The sequence below is a fragment of the Vicugna pacos genome, chromosome 6 (assembly GCF_048564905.1).
Source record: "Vicugna pacos chromosome 6, VicPac4, whole genome shotgun sequence".
NCBI lineage: Eukaryota > Metazoa > Chordata > Mammalia > Artiodactyla > Camelidae > Vicugna > Vicugna pacos.
The window spans coordinates 76951365-76968207 of NC_132992.1; the positions used below are offsets into that span (position 1 = coordinate 76951365).

Consider the following 16843-nt stretch of genomic DNA (forward strand, 5'->3'; position numbering starts at 1 on the left):
GCTGGGTCAGTCATCAGTATGGATGTCTTTCTGTTTCTTTTTTTTCTGAAAACTCTCCTTTGATCTCTTTCTCACTTCTCTTATTTGAAAAAAAAATCAAATCTTGTAAGGAACCTCCTTTGCCACATACATACTAGTTTCATTTATTCTGTTAAATATGCTATAACTATACCTTCGTTTTTCTAAGTCATCCTTCTGGATATGTATTTACCAAAAGTAAAACACAGTAAAACACTGTGATTAGTGGTTGGTAATTGATGTTGGTTCTCTGCCCAGAACCTGATTAAAGTTCTTATTGTCTAAGGGAGGTGAGGAGAGGAAACTGTGTAGAAAGAGGGGGGAGGGTTCAGGTGAAGAAATAGGAGGGACATTTTTTTCTTGGAAATTATGAAGGCTGGGTCCTCATATTTCCAGTGTTCCCCCATCTGTACCTGGATTTGGGTCAAAAAGGCACAAGGCGATGCCTGTAATTATTGTTGCCGTCCTGGAAATCTCAGCCAGTCAGAGGAGCCAGAGTCAATATTTAAAGCAGAGCAGATAACTATGAGGTATATCCAAGCCACAGTCATGGGACTACATGCATTTGGATTACACACGCCACAGCTCTCAGCTAGCAAACTGTGTGGGCATTTTATTAATCTTGCAATAATGTGACCAGGCATTTTTTTTTTAAAGTGAACAGTTGGACTCACACCACTCTTTAGAAGGATTTTATGCTACTTCACTCCTGCTATATGCCAGGCACTGTCCTACATGCTACAGATACCCACTGGTGAATTAGCCAGTCCTAGACCATTCCTTTTACTGCTCAGTTTAGTGGAAAGAGCAAGTGCCTCTCTCCCCTTGATTTTTTTCCCTGTATTTCCAATCGAGAAGAACAAAAACATTTACTCATTATCACAATTAATTTTGTCTGAATTTTAGTAATCAGCCAGGCATAAAACCCTAATATTTGGATGGGGTGATCTAACAGTAATAACAACTATAACAAAATACATATAGAATTTTGGTATTTATAACACATTTTCACCTATATGATCACTTTTAACCTCATTGAGCCCCTGAATTCTCATCTGGAAAATAAGGCCTAAAAACATCTATCTTGCATGAATGGATGGAGATAGACACCCAGCCTAGGGTCATGCCTGCCAATTGTGAAGGCCTGTGTTTTATTAGATATTGAACCTGAAACTTAGAGAGGAAATGTGAATTGTCCACGGTTGGATATAATAAAGTCAAAGGAAGAAAGTGGGACTTCAAATACAATCTTTGGACTAAAGCCTATGATTTTCCCATTATATGTCACTTGTTGCTTAAATGACCCATCAATTAATCAGGAGCCAGGAGGATCCCCTCAGAACTTCTCCAGACATAGTGTTCCAGGAAAGTTGACCACATTTTACTTTTTTTGGCAGCCTATATAATAATAGTGCAACCAAATAGGAAAGAAAGTAAGAGGAGAGACAGGGACCATTACTTTTCGAGTAATAATAAAATTCATCCACAAGCTGACCGCCGTGAAATAATCAATTTCGTTCACATCCTTCTAATCAATATTTTAGAACGTGTTGAATTTTCAGGCTGTTCTTTTCTTGAGCCCTAGTCACAGGGAGCTGTTTTTGCCTTTGTTCTATAGAATATCAGAGCAGGAACTGACCTTTGAGGCTGTCTAGTCAGACCCCTTAGTATGCAGATGAAGAAGTCACAGCTAGAAAGATGTCTCTATAGACTAAGACAAAATCCTAAACGGGGAACACAGTTAGTGACTTTAAATTGTTTTCTACATGTAATTGTTTGCTTACAAAATGAACACTCTGTGGCTTGGCAGTAGGATGATAATTGAACATTTGCCTGAGTTTAAACTTAGACAAGATTTTGGTGTGTTACATTATTTAGGCCCAGCAGAGCCTTTGCTGGACCTGATATTTGGTAGGCTCTCAAAAATTTTTGCTGTGTGAATGAATAAAGCATATATGACTTGTGTATATACTTTGGAAATAGTAAGTACAATTTATTAATCTATGACCATTATCCTCATATTTAGTCACATCATCATCATCAGTGAAGCTTTATTAAATGCATCCCATATACAATTGTAATAGGAATGGGAAAAAAAGGACATTGTGTAGAAATACCGATCAGTTGAAACTGATTAGTGTAATGTTTAAGGTTGGCATGTGTGTGCGTGCTTGTGTGTGTTCACTGGGGAAGGAGGTAGTGGTGGGTCTTATGAAAGAGAGAGAGGAGTACAAGACATTAACATTTGTGAGTATGGTTGTGACATGAACTGATAAAGGAAATAGAAATATAGTGATTAATACTGCACAATCTGTCCCTATTGTTTATCGAAAAAAAGTTGCCCCCATGTAGGAGTCCAGTTAGAGGTGAAGGTGAGGTCATCAAAAAATGTTGATTAGTTTATTTAGTAAAATGAAAAAAAACGTAGTCACTGAAAAATGTGCTGGACTGGTCACCATTTTCTGAATGTCAGCAACATAGAATCAGTAGAATAATAGCTAACATGCATTGAAAACTCACTGTCTTCCATTCGTGAATATGAGTACTTTACCTATATTTAGTGACTTAATTCTCATCTCAGCCCTAAGAGGTGGGTGATAATATCATCCCCATTTTACAGATGAGGAAAATGGAGCTTAGAGAGATTAAATGAATTGCTCAAGGTCACTCAGCTCTTGTGTGATGGATCCAGGTTTTGAACTCAGACCGTCTTGATTCCAGGGTCTGTTCTTAGGCACTTTGTTGTACTACCTACTAGAAGCTTTGCTGTGGAAGGGAATTTGGGGATCCTGGAGCATAACAAGCCTCACTTTACAAGTGAGAAACCCACGGCCTGGAGAAGTTCAATGGTTTGCCCGGGGTCACAATTACTTTGTGACAGAGCCTGAACCGTGACAGTTTGTGCTCTTGTGTGCAAGGCAGAGTTAATTGGAGACAGTTATGGGGACATTAGCCCGCAGGCACCATGTGCTTTCACTATTGCTGCCATTCACAAACCAGTCTTGAAAAGCTGGAGAAACAGGGTAGCCCACAAAATTTTCAAACTTTCTTTCCTTACACAAGACACTTAAGTTATTCTGTGAATGAAAAAATCATTCTTGCTTGCTCTGGTTGAGTGACAGTTTCCTTTGAGGAATGCACAGCATCAGTTCATTGGCTGCTCAGGTTTCTCTGTGTGAGAAAAAATAACCCCAAAGAAAAACTGAGTGGCGGCTCCACGCCAGGGGAATTAATGAAAGATGCAGGGGCTTGAACAGGTGGTCTTATTTCTCTTTTCTCCCGGACAACACCCTCCACCTCTTGACACTCCCAAAGACTGTCTGTCCACAGTATTCCCAGGAGAGAGATTCTGCAACCTTCCTCTTCATTGCTGACAAAATAATAAGAAAGGCGAGAAGAGCAGATCTGGTACCATTTCATCCTTCCAACTAGAAAACTTCCTCTGGCAAATGTCTTGAGGCTAAACGGGACAGGCACATCCAAGAGAATTTGGCTAACCTGAAATGTCAGATTTCATGAGGAGTTCAATAAAGCAACTTATCACAATTGACCCTATCAGAGAAGGACCAACCATCCTCAGTAGACCCGGGGTTGTGAAATGCCACCACATTTGGCCATAAAATTTATCATGTCAGCAGATCTACAGTCAACACTATGCCCTGTGAAATATGGCAGTGCTGCTGGGACATTTGTCTTTGTTGGGCCAGACAGATTCGCCTTGCATTTCCACTTACTCCACATTCATACCCCAGCACCATCTATAATGACAATCTGCTTGGAAACACGACTTGCAGCTCCGATGAGCTAGGACGGGTAGAACGAAAAGCCTGTACAATGCACATATTTTGGGGGCATGCCGTTAAAATGCTGAAAAATTTTCCAGTGACTCCTTTTTCTCAGATAATTACTTTAAGAAAAATAACACATTAAGAGGGAACTGAGGCTCTTGACGAATTAACACACCACTGGAGACACATATGTTTAACTTTTTTTCATTTTCTCATTTCACAGAAAAGAAGCAGAGGGACAGGCATAGTGAAACAGCGTCTCGTTTCTGAGGCCCTCCTTGGGCAGAACTGTGCGGGTGACAAGGCTGGGTATCAAAGTTGCTGCCTCCTGACTGTCTGTCCTCGAACTCTGGTGTGCTGCTTCTGTTTCTGGTGTTCTTGGAATCTCTCCCTTATCTACCTTTTCCTAAACTCTGCACAATGCACATTTATTGTTCCCACTAGGAGATGGATATGGTTTCATATCTTCTAAATTTTTTATTATAACAAATATAAAATTATTAAATTAGAAGAATTTTGGTGTTTCAGTTCTTAGTTTCACCTTGGTAATAATAGTGATCAGAGGGTCTATCAGTCTACCCCCGAGTGTAGCAGATTACACGTTAGAAATAGCTTAAGGGAACGCTCAGACTTGGGTGTTATGAATTTTAGATTTGTGTCTGATCTCTTTGATTTGTGCTGATTGACCTTTGGAAAGTCCAGAAACCTCTGAGAATCTTAGATCTGTGGAAGCTTTGGGTAAATAAAAGCAATTCTTTTTCACAATTGGTGTGCCGATTAAATAGAAATACATACACGCGCGCGCGCACACACACAGACACACACACACACACTTCCATAAATTGAAGACAAATAAGATGACTTTTCTTTGTTGTAAAGCCAGCAGAAAAAGAAAAACAACAACAACTGGATTTGGAGTCAGAATTTGTGTGTTAGGATTCTAGGTTCCCAATTACTTGCTGTGTAATCTCAGGCAAATCCTTTAGTCGCTCTGAGTCTCAATCTTCCATCTATTAAAATAATGGGAATAACTCTTATAAAGATATAATAAGATAGATGTGATATCCTTTAGGAATTCTAAGGGTAATATGCAAATGTTTATTAATTTACATCTCATCGTGTTACAGAAAGCATATTCCTACCATAAGAAACCTTTAATTTGGCTCTGAGCGGTCTAGCAGGCAATCTGCAAAAGGGAATCTGGTCAAATTGGATAATTTGGATTTTATATAAGATTAAGATCGATGGCACTCCTAGAAAAAGCATTTCTAATTCTAATTCCTAATACTAAGACTAGAAAGAAGTTTGTCCATAGGGTCCTCAAAGAGAGGACATGATGACCAATGTCCTCAATAAATAATGCCATTGTAATAAACCCAAGGACAAGAGTCATTGGGCTGTAAATACATGTTTATTTTACAGTTTTTCTGGAATTGGAATGCCATAAAACAGGCAAAGGATGGATTCAGCTCCAACAGAATAGTTCTTTATTACCTCAAAACAGTTGTGGTAAAATTCTCCCACTCCTTTAGAATCACTGCAGTCATCGTCACAGGTACTCAAAGATGGTTCAAGTCAGTTGCAGTGATTCCTAATTCTAGCAGATCTCTTCTGGTTTCTGTTCAACTCCGTATACTACAGTTTCTACATGGGCAATAGAAATTACCTTTCCTTGCTGATCTATTTGACCTCCTGATTGCTGCTGTCATGACAAAAAGAAAAGTCCATGTACATGGTGGAAATATGTAGTATCCTCTTTTCCAGGGAGCCTACTTTAAATAATGTACTTATTAAAAATGCAAATTCCTGCCGAATCAGAATATTTCAGGTAAGCGATCTGCATTTATAGCAAGCACCAGGAGTAATTTTTATGAGAATTAAAGCTTGCGTCCCTGCCTGGAGATGGGATAAAATAACTGTGTCTCACCATCAGGCCCCAGACAAGCTCCACATGAATAAATGAAAGACACTCTATGTCTGTGTACATAAGGCTGTGTCTGCAAAACATTAGAAATGGGGTTGAAGTTACCTAGAATTTAATCAGACTCTCTACACACAGCGCTTTTGACCACAAGAAGCAAGTTAACTACCTGGGGATAGTACATTCCACAATTTTTAGATGACTTGCTCTTGGGCCAGGAGGTTCAGCTAATGGCCTCGTTACCCACAGAACAGCTTCATTCTAGACACAGCCCAGATATCCCCTCTGAATTCTTGGTCTAAATTTATAAACCAAATAAACTCCATGTTTTGCCAGTAACTCCAACTCAGCATTCACCAGACTGACATGTACTTTCAGCTGCTTCTTTTTCCGTATTCTGACGTCATAAATAGAATGTCCATCTTTCCATGCATCCATGCAAGAACCCTCAGAGCCAAACTGGCTTTTCTTTCTCCCCCATTTTCACACCTAGTCAGTGAACAGATTTTGTTAATTCTTCATAAACCGATGCGATGTTACTGCAGTTTTCTAGTCCTTCTGTATTCTTAGCCTATCATCATCTTGTAATTGGCCATTTGCATGAATCTCCTAATGTGTGTTAGAACATCAGATTCAAATTCAGCGAACATCCCTGAAGCATCTACTGTAACTCATCACTGGGCTGGATATTTCCATATATTCATCTCACTTCAGACTCTTAAAATTCTGTTATCATTGTTTCCGCTTGCAGTTGGAGAATTTCTTAAGTAAGATTACACACTTGCTGCATGGCAAAGCCAGGATTTCAGCCCGGTCTCTTAGCTCCTGATCGAGCTGTCTCAAGTTTCCTACCTTGAATCTCTTCTTTACCCTTCTGCTATGGTTGTCTTCCCCTGACACAGGTTGAGTCACAGTACTCTTTGCTCAAAAACTAAAATAGTTCCCACCTGTCTATAGCAGTGTTCTTAAATTTTTTGATTATGTACACTTATCAATAAAAAAATTTGTGCATCCAATATATTAGATGTATCTATTTATTTATAAAATACTTGCATTCACTAAGTATGCTAGTATATAGTATACACATGTACAGAAATATGAATTTGAAGGGAAAGAGAATAAAATACAAATAGAAGGTACAGTATATTTTTTCATGCCCCTGTGAATCGTTTTTAACTTCCTCAGAGAATTTCACTGTACTTTGGACACCACTGAATTCAAGTTTAAGGGCTTTTGTGATCTGACCCAACCCAACTTTTTGAGTTTACCTTTAGAAATTTCCTTTCTACCTAAGCCTCACTGCTTTACTCACCGATTCTTGTAAATACAATGCATTTTCATGTCTTTTTTTCTCTGCTCCAATTGTTCCATCAGCCAGAAGTGAGCATTATCCTTTCTTTGCCAGCAGAAAACTATTCTGTTAGACTAAGCAAAAAATTCTGTCTTCTCCATCAAGAGACCCTGGTCAAAACCACTCACTCCTTGAGCACATGGCTTGTATCTCCATCATGACATTTATTTTATTCTGCCTTTTTTTAGAGCTGTGTACTTCTCTTTCTTCTTCAATATAGTAAACTCTTTGAGTGTAGTACTTGTGTCACATTCATTTCTGCATTTCCCATAAGGTATACTGTATTTAATTAAATAGTACATTTTAAAAATAAACATTTGTTAACTGAATAAAAGAAGTTTGGCTTCTGTGAGTTTGAAGAATGTTCTACATGTAAAAAAAATAGAAACTATGCCACTTTCTTTGTTTTGAGGCATATTTTCTTCAATGACATGTGGATGGCGGCCCATTTTCAGGAAAACTTTTAGCAGAATAAAGCACACTTAAGCTGCATCCTACTAGGAAAGTTGCTACTCTTTGAACATATTTCCAGACTCTTGAACATTAGTTGCATTTAGCAACGACTGAAAGCATGTTAACTCGTATCTATTTTTTTTTCCTTTTTGCCCATTTAATATTCCCATTGGCAAACAGAGAAGAGAATTTAGACTTGAAAGAAATTTAATGTGCATGCAAATCAACTCCTCTACTCCACAGAAGAAGAAACTGAGGCTTTAAGCGACTTACCCAAACGTCCACTTCCAGTTCATGCTGAGCCAAGACGGGAACCTAATTTCTAGTCTTAGTCCAGTGTCCATTCTGCAGGTCAACACTGCCTCTTTTAGTTGAGTTCCATCCTTTGCATCATTACACTATGACACAATCTGAGGGAACTAATTAAAAGAAGTGTGAATTTTCCTACACCTTCTTCTCAAACTAGGATTCATATGTGCCCCCCCAGAAGTCCCTGGAACCACAGTCTAAACATCTTACATTTTCCTGGAAGTGTGAGTTTTCCTCAAAAAAATTTTTGGAGTAGGAAAACCATTATTTTCATACTATAACAAACACAAATTTGGAAGATTAGTAAGATAAATACAGATAAATTTTGGAGTTGCAGGATTTTCTATCTCTGGACATGCAGATACTCATACCCCTTTGCAGTAAGGAAATTTTGGTGGAAAGTCTGAGAAGTACTGGGCTAGGTTATACCTTTGTTATAAAGGACATCTATGATTTACCTTTTCAGGCAGAAAGCATAAATTGAAGCTAAAAATAATCTACCTTGGCTAGTTTAATCTCTTGTGTGTTCTGACTTTTCCCTAACCATGCTACAGAAATGGCTCTGTATGTGGATGCTGAAGAGAGGCTTATTGCTAAATCCAATGGATACTTTATCTTTTCTTTTTTCTTTTTCCTTCCTTTCACATTTCCATCCTTTCTCCCTCCCTCCCTCCTTCCTTTCCTTTTTTTCTTTCCTTCCTTCTTATCAATAGAGGGCCTTTATTTTTATTGCATTTTTTAAAAATTTAAATAAATTTTCATAACAGCTTTATTGAGATATAAATCACAGACCACAAATTCATCCATTTAAAGTGTACAGTTCCATGATAATTTATTTCTTTTTAAAATTTATTTTTATTAAAATATAATTAACATATAACATTGTGTAAGTTTAAGGCATACAACATGATCTGATACATTTATACATTGAAATATGTTTACCACTGTTGCTTAAGCTGACACCTGTATCATGTTCCATAATCATCATTTCTTTTTTGTGGTGAGAACATGTAAGATTAGTCTCTTAGCAACTCTGAAGTATATAATACAGTGTTTTTGACAATAATCACTATGCTGTGGATTACAATAGCACAAATGGGGTTTTAGGAATATTATTTCTATAGCTGGGTAACTCTTAAATCTTCATCAACCCGCTGAACTGTTCCTTTTTCAGAGACAGATACCATCCTGAAAGTTTCTGATAATCTTAGTTTAACTGTTGTGGTTTGCTGAATCAAAGCAGATGAATTTGATACATTTCCATGTCATTTCCTTCAGGACAAGTATCTGGGCCTGAGATACTGAACAATCAACTGGCCTCATCTAAACCCTGAGGATGTTTTTTTTCCCCCAAGAAATTTTGGTTTTCAACAAAAGATCTGTTGTCCTGAATAATGACATTGATGGGGAAGTGAACATACACAGACCTTGTGTTTTATTGGGAAGTCCAGGGCAACGTCCTTGAATCGTGTTCTGTACGTGATACACATTCTGCCTACTGTTGCTGGTTCCTTTCTATTTCCCCACTGTTTGCCAACCTGAAGCCTCTTTCTATCCAAGGAGACTGAGTTCTATATTAATCTCATGAATTCCTCCACAGGGTTCTTCTTGGGAACAACTGTGCATCCTTTCAGAGTGATACTGACATTTTCTCGAATGTTGACAGTCTGATTGCTGAGAATGGTCTGCATCCTCAGTAGACGTGGCAAAGAGAGAATGTCTGAGTCCTTACTTTCTTGACCTCCCCATAGCATTTGACACTGCTGACTGCCCTTCCTTCCCAAAGATATCTTTTCTTCCTTTGGCTCTGTAGGCTTCACTGTCTTGCTTTGTCTCCAAGCTGCTCTGGACAAAGACTCTTCCTGCACTTTTTTAAAGGTGATTTTTCTTTTCTCTTGAGCTCCAGACTCACATACACACTGACTTCTGCACAATTCCTCTTAGAAAGGCATTTCAAACTGAACAAATTGACCCCATTCTTCTGTTCCCCACTTCCAGTGCCATGCACCGTGGTTCTCTGGACTATCTTTATCACCCTGCCCTAGTTTACTATTTCTCCACTTGGTCCTATTTTGTGGCATAAAAAACCACTGACCAGCCAGCTATCTGAGCATCTTTCCCCATTTTTCTTTTTCCTTCATCTTTCTCATTCATTCCATCACCATGAACTACCTCTTAAATATTTTCCAAATCCATTCACCAAAACCACAATGACTACCACCCAAGTCCAGGTCACTATTATCTCTCACCTTGTCTTCTCCAACAACCTCTTCATTTAGTTCACAGTCTCAGGTCTTGCTCCTCTCATAAATACAGATCAGGATGAAGAAAACTTTCTAGGAACTGTTAGAAATGTAATAAAACTGTCAACATTGCGAAGTCACAGTATATTCTTTTGTGACAGTTTGTAAGAAAGGAGCTTAAGCAAAATCCTGGTAGACCACACAAAGGAAAAAAAATGCAAGCATTTGGTATGTGAACTGATAATAACACTTAAATTATACCACCCTGTGGAGAAAAAGATAATGGTCAAATCCAAGTAATTTATGTCTCAAACAAAATTTTAAGCACACCATATCTATTTCCAATTTTACTCTACCTTCTGAAGCCAAACAGAATTTTCCTAACATGCAAACCGTGTCCCATCCCCTGTTCCATAACCTTCAGTGGCTCCCTGTTGTCCTCAGGGTACATTCTAAAGACCTAATTTGGCTTATAACCGTGATCTGGTCTTCAGTTATTTCTCTGTTTTCATGATCCCTTCACACTCGAGCCAAGCCTAACTCCTTTCAGTTTCCCAAATTCATCATGCTCCTTGCCTCCCTCTGCATTTCCTTCTCCAAATTAGATTGGCTCAAGCAGTGTCCTGCTGGTAAATGTTTAACAATTGCCCTTCCGGGGTGAAGAAGAGGGAGAGCCCTGATTTGCAGCCTTTGACCATTTCCATGGTGTAAGTGCTCTCACCGTGGCTGATTTCTTTGAACATGAAATTAGAAAGAGATATACATAATTAGCAAGCAGGTACGTGCCTGTTCCAGCACACCCCTAGGCTAAATCTTACAAATTCTTTGGATTCTGGCTTAGCTGTCCCTTTTGCTGAGAATGCTTTCTTGATCATGCCATGTGCTTCCACTGTAGCCTGTTCTTCACCTGTTCTCACACTGATCACATAATGTTGTAATTTCCTGCACACACCTCTGACTCTGCTAGATTATAAGCTCCTTAGAGTCAGAGACTGTGTCTTATTCACCACCGTCTCTCCAGGATCTTCCAGAGTGCTTGACAAATGGTAGTTCTTCAATAAATGTTTGTTAAGTAAATGAGTGAATGTCTAAAAACCAATAATAATAATAACTAACATCAAGTACTTATTTGATTTTACCCTTTTACAGCCGAGAAAGATCGAAGCTTAGAGCAGCTTAAGCGCAAAGTAACATGGTCAAAAAGTAGTGGAGCCATGTGTAAATTAACACAGCGTGACTCTACCTGGACCACTTATTTACTGTGTTATTCTGATTTATTTTCATTCCAAGTCAAATAAAACTAGAATTTTCTTGAATTGGCTTCTGTGAAGAACAGTCAATATCTAAGTCGCTTTTATTCAAGGGTTCTGCAGAGGTCCGGACTCTCTCGAGCACTGTCACTGACATTGTAAATTAGTGCAAACTTAATAGCAAGCAATTCCTATATGGCTTCTTGAAATATTCATTCGCTTTTAATCAGTTCCATTTCTCAGAAAATAATCAGAAACATGGACAACACTTTGTGGCCAAAGTATCACTCCTAGTGGTTTTAAAACTAAGCTTTTTACTTTAAAATAGTTTTAGATTTACAGGAAAATTGCAAAAAAATAGTACATAGAATTTCCATATGTACTATGCCCAGTTTCCCCTCTCACGAACACCTAACAATAGTATGGTACATTGGTCACAATGAATGAAACGATATTGAAACATTACTATTTATTAAAGTGCATACTTTATTTCCCCATCTTTTATCTTATGACCTTTTTCTGTTCCAGGATCCCATTCGGGATATCACGTTACATTTAGTTGTCATGTCTTTTTAGGTTCTTCTAATCTGTGAATTTCTCAGACTTACTTTGTTTTTGATGATCTTGACAGTTTTGAGAAGTACTTGGTTACCTTTAAGTGGAGTTCTGCTCATTAGAATTTCTCAGATATTCTTCTCAGGCTTAGGCTGGGAGATTTTGGGGAGGAGAACCACAGACGTAAAGTCCATTCTTGTCATGTCATATTTGGGGCACATACCATCCACGTGACTCACCACTGTGGATGCTGATCTTGCTTACCTGGCTGAGGTAGTGTTTGTGTTTATCAGGTTTCTCCACTGTAAAATCACTCTTTTTTCCACCCTTCCCATACTGCACTCTTAGGAAGAAAGTCACTATGAGGAGTAGAGAATTATGTACCTACCTTAAGGCCAGAGTATTTACATAAATTATTTGGAATTCTTCTCCATGAGAGATGTGCCTATCTTCCTCCATTAATATGTTTACTTCATCATTTATTTATGGAAGTATAGATTCATACTTATTTTATACTGCTTGGTTATAATCCAATAGTACTTTATTTCGTTGCTCAAATTTTTCCAGCTTTGGGAGATTTTTGAGTTGATTTCTGTGTCCTTTGACATAACACTATCATTGTGAGGGTGGTTTGGTTTTGTTTTGAACACTTCTTTACTTTCTGGCACTACTGGATGCTCAAGACTCACCTTATATATTTTCTGTTTCAATGAAGGAGGCTTTGTTCCTTTTATTGAAGAACAGAAGATAAGATCTGGGTTTGTTTCTACTGTGGTGGTACTTCTAGGCCCTCTCAACTGACAGAACAAGGAAATGTATGTAGAACAATCCATGCAAATGCACATATCTGAAATATTTCTAAATGTAAGCAGCTATATTTCTATTAAGGTAGACATGAGTTTGTGTTGATGTCTCCAACTCTAATCCATTCAGTGGATCATTTAAACCTCCACCCCTTGTTTGTCTGTAACCTCCCACTAGAACAGGGAGAAATCCAGTTCTCATCCCCCACCATCCATTTACTTAATTCTTCAATTCCAATTATTCATGTGTTTCAGAAATGTCAATCTACAGTTCCATGGAAACAGTTTTATCAAGAGTACAGTGCTTATGTGTACTTCCTTTTGCCTTCATTTCCAAAGCTGTTTTGAGCAGGACGGTCTCCCTTCCCTTTCGATGAAGTTGCTTCATACGTTTATAATACAGTTAGATTGTTTTGCCAGAGTCTGCATTTCCGTCATGGGATCCCTGACCTGTTAGATAATTATTTTTAAAAATTTTTATTCCATACCAGAAAATTTAAGATTGTGCTGTAAAGTTGGATGGGTTTGGACACAAGCTTACTGTCATATGTTTACAATTACAGTGTCATACAGAACAGTTTTATTCCTCTAAAAATTTCCCTCTATTTCACCTATTGACTCCTTTCCTCAATTCCAAGGCAACTGACAACTACTAATCTGTTGACCATCTCTACAGTTGTCCCCTTTACAGAGTGTCACGATTGAAATCGTACAGGGTGTCATCTTTTTAGACTGGCTTCTTCCGCTTAGCAATATGCATTTAAGATATACCATGTCTTTGCCATAGCTTGATAGCTCACTACTTTTTTTGTTGAGTAGTATTGCTTTGTATGGATGTATCACAGTTTATCCATTCACTATTGAAGGACATCTTGCTTCCAGGTTTTGGTGACTCAGAATTCCGGGTGATTTTTTAAAAACAATTAAACCCATTGGAAATAGCAAAATATTCAACACTGAGCAAATCTTTGGGTACATAATAGTAGATCAATATAGTGATATATTTAGGAAGGTTTTAATGGTACTGAAAAAGTGAGAAAAAGTAGAACACAAAGTTTATATATTCAGTATATTCTCAATGATATAAAACACGTATATGTCTCTGTATCTGGAAGGAAGTATAGCACAATGGTCACAGAAGTTATATTTGGGGATTGGTATAATCAGTGATAGTCACTCTTTAAATAGTTTTCATATTTTTCACATGGTGATTACTTTTATAATTAGGAAAAAACAAACCCAAATCATTTTCAAATCACAAATCACACTTTAGGTTCTGTAGGGAACTGAAGTTGCATGTATTCAGAAGGACTTCAGGAATTTTCCTTTTCTTCCCTCCACTTCTTGAAGATTGCCTTTTTGGAAAAGTTCTTCTAGCCTCTAGATTTTTTTTTTTTCATTTTCAGACTCTTCAAAACTGCTAAGGGCTTTTATGCGACTTGGTTTCCCCTCACTCCTTCCTCTCCATCTCTCATTAAAACCATGACAGCTGTCACCAGCCAGACCCTCTCAGTTTCCCATTAGCAGGAGTACATTTGGGCCATCTGGCAATCAGGACCTCTATTTTCTAGAATACCTTGCATCCTATACTTGTAAGCAAGATTACTTATATTTTCTTGGCTTATGGGTGTCATAAGGCTTCAATCTATTACATTTTAAAGTATTTATTATTATTATCATAGTGAGGGCTGGAGAATACTGACCATTAACACTTATGAAAAGAAAAAGGGAGAGAAAAAACCCAAATTGACGTGAATGCATGGAAACTTAGCATTACTGCTTTCTGAAAGTGTAGCTGCTTCCATCACCTCCACCAGCTATATTTTTCCAAAAAGGCAAAACTAATGAGGAAAGCTCACTGTGGTTCTGTAGATGGATAATTAGAATAATAACAGAAAGTACAGGCCCTCAATTCTTTCACTTTTAAAGGAGCTCTTAAATTTCTGTTTAAAATAGGTTGGTATAGCATATTTTTCCAGGACCACTGGCAAAACTATTTAGACAAACCTATTTCTCATGGAATGTTATAAATTCATTACATTTTCACCAAATACTGAAACTTTAATTTTAAGATTTCTTCCCTCTCAGTGCTGGGAACACTGGAAAAAAAATGTTTGTATTAATTTTAACTCACACCCCTGACCGCATTGGAAGTTCTGCAGTTGATGAAAATGGATACATCCAGCTGACTGTCAACACCTGAGTTCTGCTCTCGGCAGATTTATTTTGAAAGGAACACCTTTGAAATGGGGAAAGAATCGTATGTCAATAGTGTATAAAATGGTTCTTGCCAATGTCTGACTCAGCAACGGTTTCTCACAAAGGCTAATTCTTCTGGAACAAGAGATGGTTCCAAGCCAGTGGAGGTTGGTTAAGGTTTTCTGAGCTTCTGCTTTGTTACAGGCTGTGTGATAATTGCTGGATTTCAGAAGGTGAATAATCCTTATGCTGTCCATTCAAGGAATTCGTAGTCTAGCAAGAGAAGTAGGAACACAATTCTCTATAAAACTGTGTGATAAGTTATAATCTAGGATAGGAAATATGTCACTGTGAAGTACTGTTTCTGAGGACAGGAAGACACTAAGAAGGATCTGATGGAGTCCTTCCCAAATGCTTGTCCATAGTAATTCTTTCATTTTGCATCATTTCTGGTTGGTAGAGATAACCTTGGAATGACATGGATGATTTGAGGGCTGTTAAACAGTTGGGTAATTTTATAGCTAAATACTGGGAACTCCATGATACTGCTTTTGAAGAAGCACATCTCATCTTCATACTCTGAAGCACAGATCTAAATTTGTTAGAGGGAATGCTAGAGGGTAGTTAGGAACTACCTAAGTGAGGAGCCTGGGTCATGCTTGATAGGGAAGCTCCCCCACCCCAGGCATGAACCTTACCTTGTGTCTTTGGCTTATGCTTAGGAGTTAAAAGCAAATTTTAATGGAAAAACACTGACTATACATTACCATACATGTTTTGAAACCTGAGATTATAACTGGAGTGAAAGCTGGTGCATAGTAGTCCCCCAGATACTCTTGGGGAGGGACAAATTTTGGTTTACCCTTCTAGGTTTTCTGGCTAGTCTGAGAATTAAATTGACATGAAACAGATTAACAGGAGAAAATCAAACAGAAGTTTTACTAACATAGATACATGGAAGAGACCTGGAACAACTGAGTAACTCACCAAAATGGCCACAGCCTTCACCTTAAATACCATCTACAACTAAAGACAAAAAAGCATGTTGGATGTGGAGGTTTGGGACTTCAAAGGGGAGGAAGGCAATTGACACAGAATAGAATAGCAAATGTTTGGTAAATAAATGTTTGCTGGATCACGCAGAGACAGTGAGACACAGAGAGGAATTTTAATAATGTTTGCTAGGTCCCTCCCTGTCTACACACCTAGTTCATACTATAGTTACCTGTGGTGATAGCTCCCTTCTGGGAAAAGGTCCTCTGTCTTCATTCTTTAGGCAGTAAAGGGGGAGATAAAAAGGAAGATTTCCTGAATCTTTTGGGCTTTGATTGTTTTCCACTCAATATAATCCACATGCCAAAGAGACAGTTTGGGGTAGCAAATTTTGCTCCCCTCCAGTATCTTCTCTTGGCTATGGAAGACCAGGACTCCAGTCAGTAGGTGGAAATAATTCATCAATGTTAATAAGTCAATAAGATGCTTATGTAAGAAGGATGATTAATAGGCAGACATACACTTCTGCATATATTATGGGGATATCCAGTTACCTTCCTATGATTTTTGTATGACTCTTTCCTACTGATATGCATTAACAAACATATACATTGCTGTAAACAAGAAATCCTATCATTTCAGTGATGCCTTGACAGGCAGCCCTTAACTTATAAAGGCTCTTCTTTCTAGGAGTTAAAGTGAAGTCCACTGTCTGAGACTTTCCTCACAGTAACAGTACTAGAGATATAAAAGCACAAAGTGAAGGCCCTTACTTATTGGATGAATTTGATTTATGTTTCAGTGTGTGCCTCCCTTAAGTTTTTATTATGCAAATTTTAAACATAATACAAAAGTATAAAGAAAACTATTAAAAAACACTGTTCAGTTTGAATAAATCATAACATTTTGCCATAATTGCTTCAGATTTTAAAAAACGTATTAAACATCATTTATTATGAA

General features: G+C 37.9%; 1 long non-coding RNA gene across 2 annotated transcripts in view; it reads left to right on the plus strand.

Annotated features, from left to right (window-relative positions):
• LOC116281011 (uncharacterized) overlaps nucleotides 1-4525 on the plus strand; it is a 183889-nt gene extending 179364 nt beyond the window's left edge. For both annotated transcript variants that reach the window (XR_012073775.1, XR_012073776.1), the window contains one exon: nucleotides 4030-4525. This is a non-coding gene — a long non-coding RNA (uncharacterized lncRNA). The remainder of the gene's footprint in view (nucleotides 1-4029) is intronic.
• The last annotated feature ends 12318 nt before the right edge of the window (nucleotides 4526-16843 follow it).